This window comes from Emydura macquarii, unplaced genomic scaffold (assembly GCF_026122565.2).
Source record: "Emydura macquarii macquarii isolate MOO-44397 ecotype Brisbane River unplaced genomic scaffold, CSIRO-AGI_Emac_v2 contig_2768, whole genome shotgun sequence".
Lineage (NCBI taxonomy): Eukaryota > Metazoa > Chordata > Testudines > Chelidae > Emydura > Emydura macquarii.
In genome coordinates, this window is record NW_027132905.1 from 34,456,608 (window position 1) to 34,476,264 (window position 19,657).

The following is a 19,657-nucleotide window of genomic DNA, read 5'->3' on the forward strand; positions in this document are numbered from 1 at the left end:
TCATCTGGGCTCCTGCAGCAGACGGGTCATTTCTACTGAGACACTTACACTGATTCCCCAAATTGTCAGTTACAAGACACCCTGTCCTCTCTGCTGTGGGAAGGATTGAAACAAACAACACAGTTCTGCCTGCCAAGGCCAGGTATGGCTCCTGCCCTGGACAGCGCAGAGACAGGCAACCGGCCTCACAGTGCATGCAGGGTTAGAATGGGCTGCACGCAGGTTCACTGCAGAGCCCAGCAGGTTCTGTTCATGGGAGGAAGCTAGTGGCCCTGAGGGACCAAATCTCAGAGCCATATTTGGTGAATTTGCTGCTAGATTCACCCCAGTGCAGAATTGTGCTCTGGAATCTAAGCCTCCAGTTACACATCTAGCCATTATGGCTGGGAGGAAAACTTTCAGAATATGAAGCAAGTGTAATTGATGCAGTGCTGTCTGCCTGAGTTTGCAGACAGTCTGAAACAATACTCAGAGTTATAACTGTCCTGTTCATCTTAAATGGATGTTGACTCTGAAACCTAATGATCACATTCCAAACTCAATATTGTTAATTAATTCAGTGTTGCACACCTTAGCAGAAACATTCAGATGATGCTATTATACCATGATACAAATCGCTATCCACAAGGCCCTGTGCCACAAACCCAGCTACCCCAGATCACTAACTTCCTCCCCTCATCCCAAAACAACATCTCTGGGGCAGTTACATATTATCAGTCCAAAATGTCAGCCATGCACTGAAAAGTGAAACGGGGGGGCAGAATTTAAATAAGACAAATTGAATATTAACAGAAATAACTCGGAACAATGTATTGACAGCATTATTCATGTTCATATATCATTTATTAAAATGATTCCCTTTTCATTTAACTGACGCGCTCTGCAACTCTGCAGTCTGTGACCATTGAGAGGCACAAAGATGCACCCACATTACCCATAATGCTCCAGGATATCGACATTACCCATCATCCCTAGTGATGCACATTCCCCAAGGCAATGCATCTCCATTACCTATAATGCCCAGAGACTGCACATTATCCACAATACCCAGGGAATGCACACACATTACCCACCATGCCAGGCTATAACCATTTCCCACAATGCCCAGGGAATTCTCACACACTTCCTACAATGCCCAGGGAACACACACATTGCTCACAATGCCAGGCTATAGCCATTTCCCACAATACCCAGGGAACGCACACATTTCCCACAATGCCCAGGGAATTCACACACACTTCCTACAATGCCCAGGGAACACACACATTGCCCACAATGCCAGTCTATAACCATTTCCCACAATGCCCAGGGAATGCACACACATTACCCACAATGCCAGGCTATAACCATTTCCCACAATGCCCAGGGAATTCACACACATTTCCCACAATGCCAGGCTAAAAATTTTCAATGCGAATCGTGCCCCACTGGAGGAAAGCAACTGTCCCTGGTGCTGAATGTGTGGCTGTTGTCACCCCTGCTGCTGGCAGATCTGAACGTCATAAACAGAGTGACTATAAATTGAATCCAACCCCTCTCCCCCCATTCCTTCCCGACCTTCCAGCCTTGCCCAGGTGTCTAGTGAGGGAAGACCAGGCTGGTTCAGATGAAGTGAAACCGCCCCCTCCAGGCCAAACCATTACCATAATTTACACTCCAAACCCAAACCATTGTAAGTTTGCAAACAAACAAACAAGTTGCTGGCACTGTTCTCCTTCCAGCCAACAGCTGAGAGGTGCAAGGCTCAAAAGCCAATGGCCAAGCCCCTGACTCAGCTAGCTCCCCTCTACTGTAAACTCCATCCACCCTATGCTGATCAGAAGGGCTCCTGTGCTGTGACACATGCACAGCCACAGATGATTTGCAGAGCTTTCTGGTGAGGTTTCCCTACTGCTAAAAGTCCACCCCATCAGGAACGTGTCTGGATGTTCGAGCCGGGGGATTCCTCTGCTCTCCCCTTGATTCTGAATCTTGTTCCTGAAAAATCCAAAAGATTCTGCAGCTACGGCTGTGGGCATGTCCCAGGTCACAGCCCTGCCCAAAATTCACTGGGAGTGAGTGAGCAGCAGATCTGTTACATGTTGATGAGGAGAAACAAGCGAAACTGCCAGGAAATTAGAACTCATTTTGGGTAATTAAAGGGAAGGTGGCAGCTTTCTCCCCAGACTGCATCTTCTCAAGGACCGAGGAATGCGCAAACGCTGCTGGCTGCGTCTCAGCTTGCCGTGAACTTCTGCAAACACCTACCGCCCTGGCTGCTTGGGGTGCCACGCTGAACGTGTCTGCGACTCACTCCATCAATATCCCCAATGAGGGCTGAGCTCCCCTGGCGGGGCTGTGACAGCATGAGAAGCCTGGCAATCAGGGCCACATGCTGAGCATTGCATGGGGCATGGAAGGAGCCCACCCAGCTCATCTGTAATGGGGCAGGCAAAGCAGGAAGTGACCCATGGCCCAGTGTGAGGATAACCCCTACAATGAATCCCTGTGCTACAGACAACTACTAGACAAGAGACATTCGTGTCCCGCAGAGCCATAGCCACTGGAGCTGCAGGAGAACTGCCCTGGTCTCTCAGCCTCTCTGGGCCCTTTGCTGGTGACTGGCACAGCCCTGCCTCTTGACACTTCCTCTCTTCTTCCTGATGAAAAATAAAAGCAGGACCATGGGAAGTGGGGATCCTGGGTGCTGCCGGGGAGGGTGGGGGAAGAGGGTGGCGGGGCGTGTTTTTAAAAGTATGTTTCTATTCAAATTGAAATAAAAATCCTGGAGCCATTTCCCTGGGGCTTTGTTTGGACCCCTTGGCTGCAGGCCTTATGGTTTGCTGCAGAGTGAGTGATCTTTGGATAGCCTCTCTCAGGACATTTCTTGCTCTGCACCTTGCGGTTTGTTGCTGTTTGTGTCAGGAGCAGATCCAGGGCTGACAGCCCCTGTGATGCTACTGGAGGGGATGTGGAATAGGGTGGGAGGAGGGAACTGCTTCACAGCAGGATCAGGAGTGTTTTGCCTATTCACATCTGCCTAAGACAGTGCAGCGAGAGGAGCTGGCAGAGGTTGGCTGGCTGTGCTATGGGAGATTCACCTCCAGCCTTCTCCCCGTGGGAGGGAACGGGAAGGCTCCACAATGGCTGCGCAGTCACTGAGGGCTTCATCACTCTGCCAAAACCGCAGCGTGCATCTCCGAAACACTTACAGGGATTGGCAGCAGCCTCTGTACCACCCCAAACCATGGAGTCGCTGCCACTCCCCTCAGAGGAGGGGCTTTCAGACCTGGGTGTCATCTGTGTTTGCATGGGAGAAGACACCAAGATGGCTCTGACTTGGCCAGATGGGACGGAGTGAGCAGGGGATGCTCGGTTCCCTTAAATCACTGGTGAAAGGCAGAGCAGAGCAGAGAGAAACAGTGCTCGCTGGGCCGAACAGGAAGCCTGTCAGGGCTAATCCCACGGCACGCACATTTCTGATGGCCCAGAACAAGCTTTCCCAGGATCTAAGGCCAGTGTAGCCGTTCAATTATTTTTGCAGCCTAAACGTGGCAACAGCCATGTGAAACTGACTAGAATCAAAGTGACAAAGCTGACTAGCCCAACTGCATCCAGCACACCCTGGGCATAAACAGGGACTAATCAACCCTAAGAGAGAAGCAGCATGACCCAGTGAATAGCCGGCTAGCTTGGGAGACAGGGTCAGGTTCCTTTTCTGCCACCGTCTTCCTGTGTGCCCTTGGTCAAGTCACCTAGTCTCTCTGGGGCTGAGCCCCCTCATCTATACAATGGGGATACTAGCCCTGCCCTGCTGCACAGGGTGTGCAAGGACAAACCAGTCAGCGATTGTGACGTGCTCCAATCCTGTGGCAGTGGGGGCCCAATAAGGGTCTCAGACAGAAGGGTGCAATGATCCAAGCTGTCACCAGTAACACTTGGTTTTAAAAAGCACATAGGGCCAAAACCCAAAGCTGAGGGAATTGTCAGCATGTGGCACAGTGACAGTGGGCTTAACTCTGCTCTCCCCAAGCTGTCAGTCAGGAGTAACTCACCCCTCCACTGCACTCAGGCCAAGCAAGGGAGAGGAAGAATCAGGCGCAGAGCCTCTCTAATGCTGTCCTTCACTAGCACTGCTGTGCTATCCCCAAATGGTGAGCTTACAGCCCAGCTCATGGGCCAGCCCACAGCTGTGTCGATAGCCGTCCACCCCAGCAGCGTGTCCCCTTCCATCTGCAGCAGTGACAGCTAGCACAGGGGTTGGCACAGTCTGGAGGATCTTGGATCCGCAAAGCTCTGAGCGTCTTAGACAGAGATAGCACCTGAAGATTTTCTAACGCAGAAAGGCTGTTACTCTGCCATTGTTCTGGTAAAGGCAAACGGGGCCCACACCTCTCCGAGTGCTGCACCTAACCAACCTCCTCTAAACAAGCCACGAAACGTGCCTCCCCTGTGTCTAACAGCCTGACGCTGCGCCTTGATAGGGCTGCTGCAAATACCATCTGATTGCTGGGGCCTTCGGGCAGGCTGCGTGGGTGCCCTGGGACCTGGGGCGGGGCAGGTATATTTTGCTGCTTTGAATTCCTGGCTGGCTATGTTACTGACTGCTGCGGGGGGTGGGAATTTAAAGGTTCTGTTATGCTGCGGAGGAGTTATCCTAGAGGGATTGGGATTTGAAATAACCAGTGGGTCACCTGCGTCTGTGGAGAGGCATCTTTTCTTTTTTGCATTTAAATCTAAATAAATGAATACATTTGTCACCTTTTAAAAAGCTTCTTGCTTCTGGGTTAAGGAAAAACCCAGGCCCTTTCCTCTGTGGTGCTTCACAGCAGGACCGTGTGTGTGAGCAAACACAACCAAACAAAACGGCTGTGCTGCAATGCCAGATGGCTATGGCGTTTAGCAACGGGTGTTGGTGAGGCGACCTCTAGGCAGAGCCATGCCACAACTAACCGTCCTGGCTGCAGCCTGGCACCTTGAGGCAAAGCTGGCCTTAGCTCGGCTCTTCTGATTTCGGAGGGGGTGGAATAGTGCTACCTTCTTTTGAGGGGTGCTTCAAGCTGGGCTGGGCTCTCAGGTCACTTGGAAGGTGAGGCTCTAAACCCCACAATTCAACATGACCCCCCAGTCCCATTTGGCCTTGCAACCTAGGAGTGTGAGCATTCAAAGCGGCCTGGGACCTGGGAGGTCATAATGCCAGCTAGCCAAGGGCACAGGAGTACAGGAATCCACTCTCTCGCAGTGTTAAAAGGGATGGTACTCTACTCTACTGGAAACCCCAGCCCCACCCCATCACACACACACATACAGAGCCACCATTCAGCGGCTCCCTCGGGCGCAGCTGCCCCCGTGCTTTCCTCTTATAATTACTACTGTGTGTTAGCCTCTAGAGGTGTCAGCTGGGATCGGGGCTCCGCTGTGCTGGGCGCTGCCCGGACCCCAACTGAGATCAAGCCCACACCTCTATGGGGCTGTTTGGGGCTCAGATGCCTGCAGAGAGGTCACAGGGGGGCATGTTCATTTTCTCATCAGTGGAGCCAGGGCAGTACCACAGGGCCCCCAGGATGCTGCTTCCTGGGCCCCCAAACACTCCTCCCCCCCATGCAGATAGGGAAATGTCCTGGGCAGTGCTGGCCTCCCATGTGCTCTGCAGCCTCCATCCTTGTATCAGGTCACTGTCTGGAGCAGGCCTCAGTCTCCCCACTCAGGCCCTCCCTGGGACAGCCCAGATTCTGCCTCCCACGATGGGCTGGAGCCGGGGGGTGCAGGGAGAGGCCAGAGCTGGCCAACACAAGCTCCCTGCTCCCTCTGCCTGTGCCTGAGAGCACCGACAACAGGCGGGCACTGCAGGATTGTTGCTGGTTGATATGGCTACTGGGAAGAGTGAAATGGGGGGTACAGGGGAAGGGAGACACTGCCGGGGCCCCCCGGGGGGTCACTCTCAAAGCCACGGCACTGGCTTGCTCGATGCCAATTAGCGCAATCGCCTGGATGCACCGAGTCTGGCCAGCCCCTCCTCGCACAGGGCCCCCGCCAGACCCAGCCTCTGCACCTCCCTGACACCATGCGCCTGCCACTTGCTGCAGTGGGTCGCACCGAGACCAAGAGCCCATCTAGGCTCCATGGCCCAAACCATCCCTTCAGAGGGACTGCGGGGAGCCAGCACAGGATGAACAGGGAACGAAGGCCCTAGGGCCCGGTGGGGTGCTTGGCACAGCCCCTCCGGCAGAGAACTGGCGGCACCCTGCCAGGAGCCTCCTGGCCCGCGCTGCCCGGCAGGGTACTGCTGAGCTCTGTGCCACGGGCACACGCCGAGTGAGGCCCCCCAAACCCACAGACACGGCAGGGGCAGAGGATGCCTGAGGAAGCTCCAGCCCCACATCTCCCCACTGGATGCTAGCACCCAGCCCTGTGCACAAGCATTGTTCTCCTGGCCCAGGAGTCCCTTCAGGCCCGCCAGAAGGGGGCAATAGAGAGCGATGAGCAGCATGTCTGCCTGCCTGCCAGCCCGCCCACCTGCCTGCCTGCCTGCCCATGGCCCCAGCCCTGTAAGCACCATGAATACAGGATCTGCTTGGCTGCTATGTGACTGGGAAGCATGTTGTCCCTCAACACCACCCTAAGAAAAATGGGGGGAGGGTTTCGCACGGCCCCATCACCACAGACACCATTTATTTTACCTACACAGCACCATCGCCATAGTACACATGGGGAAACTGAGGCACAGGGCGGGACAGGGACCTGCCCAAAAACACACAGTAGGTCAGTGGCAGAGCAGGGAACAGACCTCATGGCCCCACTCCAGGGCTCTGCCCAGTTCTCCATCCCCCCACACAACTTCTAATGCATCTCAGCTTCAGCCAGACACTGTTTGATCTCTTCTCTCTGATGGAGCAATTCCCACCAGCTGCCCCTGCTGAGGGCAAAGAATGGGCAGCACAGCGGCTCTAGTGCCTGGGGCACAGGAGACATGGGCCTATTCCTGGATCTATCACTGCCAGTCTGCGGGGCCAGGCCCTCCCCTCCTCTCCCCCCGTGCCTCCCCTCAGCTGGGAAATGGGAGGCAGATAACACCAACCTCCCTGCCGGGCCCTGCCCATTCAAAGCCCTGAGTTCAAGAGCCCCAGTGCCCAGATCCAGCAAAGCCTCTCTCTCCTGTGCAGATGCCACAGGCGCAGCTGATGCCATTGCTGCGCATGGGGGCATCTCTTCCTCGCCACCCAGGACTGTGGTACCTGAGCACCTCACTAACGGACATAACCTCGCCCCCGTGCAGCGGAGCAGGCTGTCCTCTGTACCACAGCAACTGAGGCAGAGACAGGCTAAGGGATGTGCCCAAGGTCGCTCAGGAAGGCTGTGGCGGTGCTGGGTGTTGAACAGCTGGTGCCCTAGCCACTGGGCAGCCCTTCCTTTCCCTCCACCACGGAGCCTGACCTGAGCGGCTGTGTGGCCCAGCAGGGAGCCCAGCGAGCGCGGTGCCGGCATGTTCCACTCCACCATGGAGACAGGCCTCGCTGGTGGTGCTGACACCCCTTGCAGGGCAATGGGGGATATGAGGTTAATGCTCCAGGGCAGCTGCCCCTTGGCGCAGAGACACAGACGCACCAGCTGCATCGGTGCCACCTCGCGGCTGCCTCGTTTGACATCACGGGGCTGAAACGCAGCCAGAGCGGGGTCACTGGGTAACCCGGCCCCGAGCTGAGCCCGGCCACACACCGTAAGAAACATTGCCCCAGAGGCTAGCTCCTGCCCTGGACGGCGCATGCCACAGGAGCCTTCCAGGACCATGCCAGCCACCTCCTGCCTGCCCCATATGTCAGCTCAAGCCATGCTGGCAGCATCTCCTCTCCCAGGGACAAGGCTCCTTTCAACCCCACACCAGCTCAGGACGGCAGGTGGGCGCGCGCCCGGCACCCAGAGCGCCTGGGTCATGGCCAGGGAGCCATCTCAATGGCCGCATTGTCGGCTTGAAGGCTGCCCTGCTCCTCGGCCGTCGGCCTGAGCCATGGAGCCTGCAGGAGATGGCACCCGGCTCTCACATCCAGGGCCAGGCTCCAGCTACAAACTTGTCCCAGAATCACCGTTCTGCCCCTCCCTTCACTGCAGCCCCTGCCCCACGCACTGCCCCACACAGGTCGCTGAGGGGATCGGAGCCAGGCAAGCACCTAACACTGAGCGCCGGCTAGGTGCTGGTAGCTGCACAGCCCTGGCTGGAGACCCAGCCCCTACCTCCAGGGCTCATGGGCTCAGTCAGCACAGACCAGCCCCTCAGACCAGGGCACTGTGGGAGCTTGGCTGGCAGGATCCCCAGAGCCCCCCAGGACACTGCTGAGCCAATGCACAGAGGAAAGGACTGGTGGCGGTAAGAGGGTGTCTGGTGGGTTGGGGGGTGATGCACCCAGCAGAGACAGTGGAGTGGACTCTAGTTTGAGGTGCATTAGAAGCGGGGCGGGAGCCCAGGGCTGGGCTAGCAGGGGGCTGTGGGCTGGGAGTGCAAGACAGCTAGCAGGGAGCCGCAGGGCAGGAGTGAGGGGCACCGGCACAGCTGTGTGGTTGGCTAGGGTTGGGCTAGCAAGGGGCTGCAGGTCGGGAGTGAGGGCAGCAGCTGAGCTGTGCAAATACCTTAACCCAGTGAACAAATCAAAGCCATTGCTGGAGGTGAAACACACCTGGAATAACGCGACCCAGCCTTGGGGCCTCTGCTCTGCTGAAGCCGTGTGCAGGCTGGCTACGGCCAGGCTCTCATTAGCCCCCGGCCCAGGGAGACCAGTCGGGCACGGAATCTTCCGCTCAGCTGTCCCGAGCCAGCCCAGCTATTCACCTCGTGGCCAGATTCCAACCAGTCCCAGCCTCCCCCAGTTCCCTACGCCCCCCCCCCCCCCAATGCCTGGCTCTAAGCCCACCCCCTCTAGGGCCTTGCACCCCTGGGTGGGTGAGGCCTCCTGCTAATATTTCTCTGACCTTCCAAGTGGGGGTTCCAGTGACTGCCTGAGAACCACAACACCCCCAGCCCGAGCCCCTGCCTGCCCCGTGCCTCGGCGAGCCCTGTTTGCCCCACTCTCTCCATGCCCCCAGCATGCAGCAAGGGCCGCGGGCCAGTGGCCGTACTCACCGGAGGCTTCTGGGATAGAGGAACGACTTGTCCACCCTGAAAAGCAAGATGGAGAGGCCAGTTAGACAGGCAGCCATGCCCCAGGGGACAAGGGCCTTCCAGCCTGCAGGGAGCCCTCACCCAGCCACGTCACCCGGCTCACGACCAGCAGCCTCTGGGGAGCGGGGGACACGTTACTGGGGCTGCAAGGGAGGGGAGCCCTATCAAGAGATCCGGAGAACAGGCAGGGATGGGCAGGCTGCTCTGGACGGGGCAGCTGCAGAGGAGAATGCTCTCTCGCTTGTGTGAGATGGGGTGGGCAGCAGGGCAGCACCGAGTGGGCAACTGGGCTGTGGTCCCTGGAAGGGCCAGGAAGCTGCGGGGGAGAGAGCCTTACAGGCAGCGGGACCCAGGCAGGGAGAGGAGCGATGCAGGCTGGGCCTGCAGCCCGCCCAGCCCCACAGTGGAGCTGAGCCAAAGAGGGAACACACCTGGCAGAGAAGCCACAAACCCAGGCAGAGTGGGCACCAGCGCCAGGGAGCGGCAGGCCCAGCAGGACTCGGTTCAGCAGGGCTAGAGGGCTTTGGAAAGGCCAAGCCTTCTCCCCTGTCAAACTGTGGCTGGTGCTGGGACCGTCCTGCAGAAAGGGCTGGACGGCCACCTTTGTCTCTGGGTCCTCCAGGCCCTTCACAGCCCCCCACTCTCCCGTTCCTGCCCCCAGAGCTTCCCACCAGCCATGGGGGGAACCTCCCAAGCACCCTGGATCCAGGTGGAGGATCAGGACCTCGGGGGGGCCATGGAACCCTCTGCAAGAGGAGAGCATGATGCAGAGCAGTGGGGGGCAGAGGCGGGGCAGGGAGCTGGGCAGAAATGCCCCTGGCAGCTCGGGGAGACCCTGGCCCAGCCTCGCTCAGTCCAGGAACCTGGCAAGATTTAGATGCATTGAGGGGTGCACAGAGGCCCCAGTCACAGCCCAGGACCCCTTGTGTTCAGTGCTGAGCAAAAGCCAGTCCCTGCCCCTCCCCCATTCCACCGCCTGCGGCCCTATCTGTCCTCTCGTGTCCTGAAACCTGTCCGGCCAGCTCGGGCACCAGGCAGCCTCCAGCGCAGCCTGTGTTTGGGATTAAACAACCCGCTGTTTGGGAACACAGCGTGACGATGCTCCCCCAGCAGCAACCTTACATCTCCAGAGGTCGTTTCACCTCAGGGGAGCCCGCCACACTCCACCCCGCCACACAAAGAGCGCCTGAAATGCAGCCACCTCTAGTGTGAAGCACAGCAGCCAGTGGGCTGCAAAACACTGCAGAGCTGTGCCATGCTGATGGAAGGTGCTGAAGTAAACCTCTGTCCTTATGCATGGTTTGAAGGGGCTTGTAACCGCCCTAAGCCAACCTGGCCCTGGAGAATTTTCAGCATCGAGGGCCAGATGCGCAGCGTGGCACCACTGATGTCGCTGGCATTACAGCCAGCTCACCCCAGCCAGGCTTCCAGCCTCTCGGTCGCTCTCCCCATGCCTGGGCCTCAGGCAATAACCGGGTCCCCTTTGCTTCTAGTCAGTTTCCCATCCGGATTCTCTCCTGAGGCTCTTGGGGCTGAACCCCGGGGAGGGTGTTAAATCCCAAGCCAGACCTAGGGCAGCTAGGTTTTTGTTTAAGGTGACTAGGCTCTTCCCAGTCCCGGTGCTCTAGGGCTCTGGGGACTGCCGGCTCTTTCCCTGCAGGGCACGCTGCTCAGGCCTGGTGGGCAGGAGAAAAGCTGCACCAGTTTCACTCAACTGATGCCAGGAGGTCGGGGCAAACCCCTAACCCTGCCTCACTTAGACGGGATTAACCGGTGCTGGCGGCACTGCAGCTCACATCAGCAAACGATCCTACAAAGCCAAATGGATTTACACCAGGTCCAGGCCCATGTCAGTGCAGGCATGTGTGAGTGACCGACACTGGAGCCTGATCCGGGGACTCCAGAGCTAAAAGCAGGCCTGCTGCAACTCTCTGGCGGGGTTGTAACAGGCTCAGGTCTTTTTGCCAGTTTAATAGCTCAGTTTAGTTAAGCTGGTGCAGCTTACCTCACATGCATCAAGCCTCAGCCCTGAAAAGCAAATGATCCCATCCCCGCAACTGAAGGGGGGCAGGGTAGAATTAGCTGCCCGGCTGGTCTCACTCAGGAGGGAGATCACAACAGCGCCAGGTGATGTCAGCTCATGGAAACGTGCTAACGTCCCCAGCCCCTCACGTGCCTGGTGACATTCGATTGAGGCAGCCAGGCTGGGAGAAGAGGGTGTTACGGGTGCAACAATTCCTCTGCAAGGAGCATTGACTAGGCCGTGTGAGGCGCTGGGCGCTGGCTGGCACCAGGCAGGGTCAGCAGAGGTTGCATGGAGAGCAAGAAGGGGGCAGTGGTCACAGCTGGCAGCCGGGAGCTCCGGGTTCTACCCCAGACCACAACCCAGAAACACTGCTCTGGGGTGTGACAAACCCACACCCCGAGCGACACTGACCTAAACCCCGGTGCAGCCAGCACGAGGCTCTTCCATCAACCTAGCTCCCCCTGCAACGCGCATCAGCAGAGCACCACTGGCACTGGGGAGTAGCCAACATGCAGCCTTTAAAGAGGGGGACCTTGGTGCAGGTTATAAACCTTCCTCCCAGTGCCCGAGCGACACCAGGGCCGCCCCACAGCCGCACACGCGACTATGCCCACAACCAGCAGGGTGAACGTGGGAGGAGGGGGTAGCCCCAGCTCTGAGGGGAGGCCAGGTTCACCTGTGCTCAGCAGTTGCCTAGGTGACAGTTGCCACCCCCGGGGGTGTGAAGGAGCCCTTCTGGCGCTCTTTGCGGGGCACGGTGCCCTGGAGATGCAGGGATGTGCTAATGCTCCTGAGCCAGCTTCCCCGCGGCGGGAACAGGGTATCCAGGCAACTAATGTTCTGGGAGCCCGGCCTCAGCACCAGGGAGCAGATGCAGAGCAGTAAACATGAGACGAGGTGAATTTTCATCTCTGCCCAGCCCAGCCCTGCCCTGCTCCTTTCCCAGCCCTTCTGACGAGGTCAGGTCCTGGGGCACAAACAACTCAACTCAAGCTCCCAGTGCAATACTATGGCCAAAGGCTAATCCGAGCCCCGGGTTATGCGTCTCGAGCAGCAGCAGCGAGGTTATTTTTCCTCTGTGCTGGGCTCTCGTGCAACCACTGCTGGACTCCTGGGTCCGGTTCTGCTGCCACAATCCCCAAAGGATGTCGCTGACTTGGAGAGGGGCCGGAGAGGACCCCGAAGAATGATGAAAGGGTCAGAAAACCTGCCGTGTGGTGACAGACTCAGGAGCAACCGCTCTTTAGCTAAACAAGGAGAAGGGTCAGGGCAACGAGCCTTGTCTGTACGTAGCTATGTGGGGAACAAACATGTAATGCTGGGCTCTTCCGTCCAGCGCGACAAGTCTAACAGGGTCCCATGGCAGGAAGCTGAAGCAAGACACATTCTGACTGGAAAGAAGGTGTCATTTTAACAATTCACCAAGGACCGGGGTGGAGTCTCTGTAACTGACAATTTTTGAACCCAGACTGTTGTTTTGCTAGGTCAGCTCCGGGAATTAGCAGGGGACGTTGCATGGCCTGTGCGCTGCAGGGGTCAGACTAGCAGATCACAAGGTCCCTCTTGGCCTTGGAACTATGAATCGAGGGGGCCTTGCAGGCAATGGCGTTAGGGTGTCACCCCCCGGTGGCTCCAGCATCTCTCAGCTGAAGGCATGGAAGGGAGCAGACAGGAGCTGGCTGGGGGAGCTCCCAGGTAGCCAGTTCTTGCCCTTGCTAGTCTCAGACCTGTCCCTCTCCAGTGCCCAGCCTGCAGTGGGAGCCAGGTCAGACCTGCTCCCAGAGCAGAATCTCCCCAGGCTCCACCCCTGCCTCTGTGCCAGGAGCCGGGATCTCGTCACCTGTGTGCGCTGGGGGAACAAGACCTGCCAGGTGCCCATTCCCCAGGTGAGGCTGAGCCAGGTAGGTGAGGAAGGGCCGGGAGGCCAGGCCTGGGCTGTCCAGTCAGCCTGTGCCTCTCTGCCAAACTGAACAAGGGACCAGGCAGCACCCGCACTGACAACGCCAGTCTGAGCCCCAAACAACTCGTGGCACCTCAGCTGTGGTCAGACACCCCAGGCCAGCCTGGAGCTCTGCTGCCCAAGGCAGGGCTCGAAGCAGCACTCAGAGGTGAAAGGCTGCAGCTCCCCTCGCCAGGCGCCCCCAAAGCCCTACCACACACGGACACGAAGCGCCCAGAGATGAAGAGCCCCACGTGTGCAAACCCAGCCCCCCTTCGCCCTCTGCTGCCTGGGGCCTGCTCAGCATCTCACCACCTTCACCGCAGAGGGCGAGCGCCCACCCAAGCTCCCTGCACAGCCCGCTCAGTCACAGCAGGAGGGCAGGGCTTTTGGGGGCACCTGCCCCCAGCACCTCCAGGTGGCAGTCAGAGCCAGCAACATTTAGAGATGGGCCCTGAGGTTCCCTGCCTGTGAGCCACCAGCTCTGGAGACAGCAGGACCCTGGAGGGGTTGGACCCTCCCCCCGCACACGAGGCCATTGCTCCCTGGCACCCGGAGCCCTCATTTCCCCCTGTCCCCAGCTCCGGCAGCAGCTCTCCAGGGGGCAGCACAAGTGGGGAGGCAGGGCTGGGCTATGGGCACAGGGGCTACACACAGGCATGCTCGGGAACTTGATGCTGCAGCTCCTGGCTCAGGGGGCGGCACAGCCGAAAGGAGGGTTCTGGGTCTGAGGCAGGGATCTAGGCAGGGCCTGAGGGCTCCAGGCCACCAACTGACCACAGACTGGGGCTGATCTGGGGGGACAACTGTGTGCTTTTAGCCAATGGCCTGTACTGCCAACATTCACCGCACAGACCCCCCACCACACAGACCCCCATCCCCAGAACAGAACCTGATCTCCCCACAGTGCCCCACAGCACAGACCCCCCATCTCCCTACTGTGCCCCATAGCACAGGCCCCCCCACCCTTCCTTCTGCCCTGTACACACTGGCCTCCCCCAGTCAGACCCCCCAGACCTTCACCCCTGCCAGGCCACTTAACAAACTCCCGTCAGACACCTGCACCCTCCATGCCCCTCCCTGCAGCCCTGCACCTCCCCCCCCAGCTCTGCCCCTGGCTCCCAGGCTGGGTCCATGCCCGGGAGGCACAGAAACTCCTCACCAGGGCATCATGTGCTCTGTCCGTGTGTGGAAGAAGGAGGAAATCGGTGCAAACAGCATCTGGGCAGGGAGGGACCCAGAGCCAGTGCAGGAAGCTGCTGTACAAAACCACAGCATCATGCAACTCTGCCACGCTGCTCAGCCCTGACCCGCAGCCCCCTGCTAGCCCAGCCCTGGGCTCCCCCCAGCTCTGTCACTGCCCCTCTTGCTGTTCCACTGCCGACTGCCCTTTAATCCGCGTCTGGCGCTGTGACTGGTACGGCAGGTTCTGAGTGCCCAGTGCCACCACGATTACTGGTTTGGTGCAAGCCAACCAGAGCGTTGGCCTGGGGAGCCGAGCCCCTCCAAACTCAGTCCACTGCTGAGGCTGGGACCCTGCCCCCAGCTGCCTCAGCAGAGCCACGTCCTAGCACACAGCTGGGACCCACATTCAGATGCTGACTGCCAGTCCCATCACCAGCAGCTTCCCCTCACAGCCAGGGGGCGGGCACTCACCATGGCTGGGGATGCCTCCCGCCCTGAGCCTGCAGCCAGGCCACACACCGCCCCACCCAGCCTTCCCGCCACCCCTTGCTCTGCTCTCAGACCCCTCCCAGAACTGGGGGGCAGGGAAGGTGCAGCCCCCAAGGCCAAACCAAATGCCCTCCCCCTTTTCTGTTGCAGGGACCTCGGTTTGACTCCTGACCCAGGTCACAAGTGAAACGAGTTTGCTGAGCTCAGTTACTGCAGAATGACACACACACACCCAAAGGGAGAGAACACCGAATGGCTGGACAGCAGCTGGACTCCTGGTCCCTGAACCTAGCAGAAGGGGATTTAAACATTGCTAACATGGCTAAGAGACCAGCATGTCCTATAGCCACTGAACCCAGACGCACCCAAACCTCAGCTGAGCCTCAGACCCTGCAAGCGCCTCCCTCACCCCAGCTCCTGCTGGCTCAGCCAGTTCCCGGGTGACACCGGCTCAGACAGGAGGCAGCCGCAGGTGGGGCAGTTGGAAGAGGGACTGAATCTCAATGGGGTCCAGTGGTTACAGCAGGAGCTGAGAGCCAGGACTCCTGGGTTCTATCCCGGCCGTCACTGACTTACTGCTTTGTAGCTCGGACTAGATCATGGTCTCTTCTGGGCTAAAAATCCATGAATGACGCCCATCCTGTGCATCTAGCACCTCCCAGCCATGGCTCTCACAGCTCTGTGCAAAAAGGAGGAGTCTGGCCCTCCCAGACCCCTTATGAAGGCGGCAAGTATCTTCATCTCCATTTTACTGATGGGGAAACTGAGGCCCAAAAAAGGGAATTGCCTCCGGCTCCATGGTGAGTCAGGGACCAAGTGGGGAATGAAACCCAGGAGTCCTGATGCGGAGTCTTGGGCTCTCCTCAGAAGAGCATCCTCCGTCCTTGCTTTCCCTCAGCGCTCATAGGCACAGCCCTGCCCGGCCTCTCGCTGTTGCTGTCACATCATTTGGTCCTTGGTCCCTGGGGGCTGTGGGCGTTAGCTTTGAACAGACCCCTCGGCTCAGCCAGATTGGCTGTTCGGGCTCCCGAGAGGCTGGGGCCTGGCCCCCAAAGTGCCGAGTCCAGCCCCTGGCACCTCTGGAATGCAGCTGCTGCCTAGCTCCCTGGCGGCCAGTGCGTGCGCAAACACAGGCAGAGTTCAAGCAAGAGACACCCCCACCCCCACCTGTCTGAGCCACGCAGGTACGTCCCTGACCAACAGTGCAGGGGCAGAACAGGGGTGGGGTGGGGGGGGCAGAGCTGGAATAGCAGATACTGCCGCAGGGCAGGAGCGAGGGGAGACAGCAGAACTGGGGGATGGGTGGCCAGAACTGGACTAGTGAAACAGGCAGCAAAGAGGCTGCAGATCAGGACTTGCAGAGGTGGGTGTGGGAGGAGCTGGGGAGCAGGGGGCTGCGGGTCAGCAGTGAGAGGCACCAGCAGAGCTGTGTGGGGATCCCAGGGCTGGGCTAGCAAGGGCTGTGGGTCGGGAGTGAGGGGCATCGGCAGAACTGCATGTACAAGTTTGCCCAGCCCCCGCCCATTCTGCTCGGCTCCGTCACCCGTGTGTAGGGCTCGGGTCCCTTTCTGCCCATGGATGCTGCGGGCTGCCCCAGGAGCTCCGGGGTCCCAGGCAAGCAGCCCCGTGCAGGGCACGTACCCTCCGTAGGCTCCGAAGGTGAAGCTCCGCTTCCTGGCGCTCATGCTAGCGGGCGTGGGCCAGGCCCAGCTGTGTCGCGCCGGGGACGCTGGTGCAACCTGTCCGGATCGCCGGCTGCTGCAGCTGCACAGTTCAGAGCTGGTTACTCTCCCGGCCCCACCCCCCCCCCGCCCCCAGCTTCCTCCAGCCCAGCTTCTGCCCGGCTCCAGCCAGCAGACGGGGCAGGCGCTGGCTCTGCCAGTGGGCAAGCATCGCCCGGCAGCCCCTGCCTCCCAGGCCCCCACCAATGAGGGGCTGCCCAGGGACCCATTAACTTCGTCTCCCCACTGGGCCCCAGGGAGCCCATTAGCCGAGAGGAGCTGACGCCAGCCACGCACCCGTGGGAGCCCCACCGGCCGGCACAGAGACCCCACCCCGGTCACACCGTCATCGATGGGGGCTCGGGCCCAGCCACACCTGCTCCTGCAGGGCCAGCGCCAGCAGCAGGGGGCGCTCTCCTCCAGGCATCGGCTGGTCCCCAACCTGGCACTGCCATGGGGCCGCTTGCAGCAGTATCACAACCTACACACTGGGCATTACAGCGTCCAACAGGGGGCTGGGCGCGGATGGGGGTGCACTGGGCACGGATGGGGGTGCACAGCTCGGGGGCTGGATGCCATGGGGACCCTTTGGCCACCACCCCCAGGCAGCACAAGCCTAACAAGCCTAGGGATTGTTCCCGCGCAGCGCTGGGGGGAGGGCGACAACGGCAGCTTTGTTCTGTGCCCCAGGCCAGCGCCCACTCGGCCCGGCTGGGCTCTGCCCTTCCCCAGGCCTGGCTCTGCCAGGACATAAATGGGGGGAGGGTCACACAGTATCGGGTTCCCTGACAGTCTAGAACCCCCGCCCAGCCCCCACTGCACCTTCCCAACCCCCCCAGTGTGCCCCCAAACAGCCTACACACACACACAGTACCCCTCCCCACACAGTACCCCCACAAACACCCTACACACACACTGTACCCCCACACACACAGTGTATGCCTGCCCACACACCTAACACACAAACACACTGTACTCCCAAACACCCTACACACACACACACACACACACACACACACACACACACACACACAAACACCCTACACACACACACACACACTGTACGCCCACACACCCTACACACACATATACCCCACACACACACTGTACCCCCCACACCCTACACACACACAGTACCCCCCCCCACACACACACTGTACGCACGCCCACACACACACACCCCCACATACACACTGTACTCCCAAACACCCTACATACACACACACACAGTACCCCCCAAACACCCTACACACACACACTGTACGCCCACACCCCCACACACATACACTTTAACCCCTGCACACACACCCAAACACACAGTATGCCCCCAACCCACATACACACACTGTATCCCCTGAACACACCCTACGCATACACACACTGTACCCCCCAAACACACACCATGCTCCCCCCCCCGCACACACACACACTGTACCCCCTGCACACCCTATGCCTACACACAGTATCCCTACACACACCACACAGTCCACACATACACTGCACCCTCCACACACACACACACACACCCCTCATACCCCCCACACTCTACACACACACACACACACACACCCACACTCTACACACACACACACACACACACACACACACCCCGTACCCCCCCCACACCCTACACACACACACACACCCCGTACCCCCCCACACCCTACACACACACACCCCGTACCCCCCCACACCCACACACACACACACACACACACACCCCGTACCCCCCCCACACCCTACACACACACACCCTGTACCCCCCCACACCCACACACACACACACCCTGTACCCCCCCACCCCACACACACACACACCCTGTACCCCCCCACACCCTACACACACACACACACACACACCGTACTCCCCCCACACCCTACACACACACACACCCTGTACCCCCCCACCCCTACACACACACACACACACCCTGTACCCCCCCACACCCCACACACACACACACACACACCCTGTACCCCCCCCCCCTACACACACACACACACACACCTGTACCCCCCCACACCACACACACACACACACACACACACCCCCCACACCCTACACACACACACACACCTGTACCCCCCCACACACACACACACACACACCCTGTACCCCCCAAACCCTACACACACACACACACACACCCTGTACCCCCCCCACACACACACACACACACACACACACACCCTGTACCCCCCCACACCCTACACACACACACACACACCATGTACCCCCCCACACCCTACACACACACACACACACACACCCTGTACCCCCCCACACCCTACACACACACACACACACACAGTACCCCCCCGCACACAACCCCCCCCACACAAATACCTCCTGCACACCCTACACAAACACACACAGTACACCCCACACCCCACACAAAGGACACCCCGCACACTCTACACACACACACACACACGCTACCCCCTGCTCACACCCCAGCACAACCTGCACCCCACACGCACCCTCTGCACTGGGAGCTGGCTGGCTTCCACCCCAGTGGCACAACCCGCACCAGCCTCCTCCCTGCTGGGCACCGGGCCATGCTGCGCCACCCCTGCTCTGCCCTGACACCCCATCCCCATTTCAGCCCCTGCAAGCACCCTCACCTTCCAGCTCCTCCTGGCTGTCCTGGTGCAGCCAGGCGAAGGGGCCCCCCGTAGCCCCATGCCCCCAGGGGACGCTCACCCATGAGCCAGCCCTGCTGCACCCCACAAATTGGCTATGGCCATGCCCAGCCCCACACGCCAAGCAGGGCTGGGCCGGGTCCATCCTGGCATGGTGCTAGCAAGACTCCAGGTCCACACAGAGCACTGGGGTGCTGGTGAGACACTCAGCCATGGCCCGGCCCATCCTCAGGCACTGAAGATCTCCTGGCCCCTTCATGCTCAGAGCCAGCCCCCTGCCCAAATCCCAGTTCTAGGAATTTCCTGGCCACCTCCCCGAAACTCCCCCGGCAGCGGCAGCAAGATGCAGGCATCGCAGTCGCTCGATGTCCTATATCACAGTGTTGCTATGGGCTGTTAAACGGCACCCCGGAAGTGGCTGCAGCTCAGTGGCTGGGAAGGCAGAAACTCCTTCCATGCTGGAGGAATCATCCATTAACGCTCCTGAGCCTCATACAGTGCTGAGACCCCCCCCATCCCACACA

General features: G+C 59.4%; 1 protein-coding gene across 3 annotated transcripts in view; it reads right to left on the reverse strand.

Moving 5' to 3' along the window:
• RAP1GAP (RAP1 GTPase activating protein) overlaps nt 1-19,657 on the reverse strand; it is a 117,044-nt gene that overhangs the window by 85,036 nt on the left and 12,351 nt on the right. For all 3 annotated transcript variants that reach the window (XM_067567001.1, XM_067566999.1, XM_067566998.1), the window contains exon 2: nt 9,092-9,127. The gene's annotated coding sequence lies outside the window, so the exon portion shown is untranslated. The remainder of the gene's footprint in view (nt 1-9,091; nt 9,128-19,657) is intronic.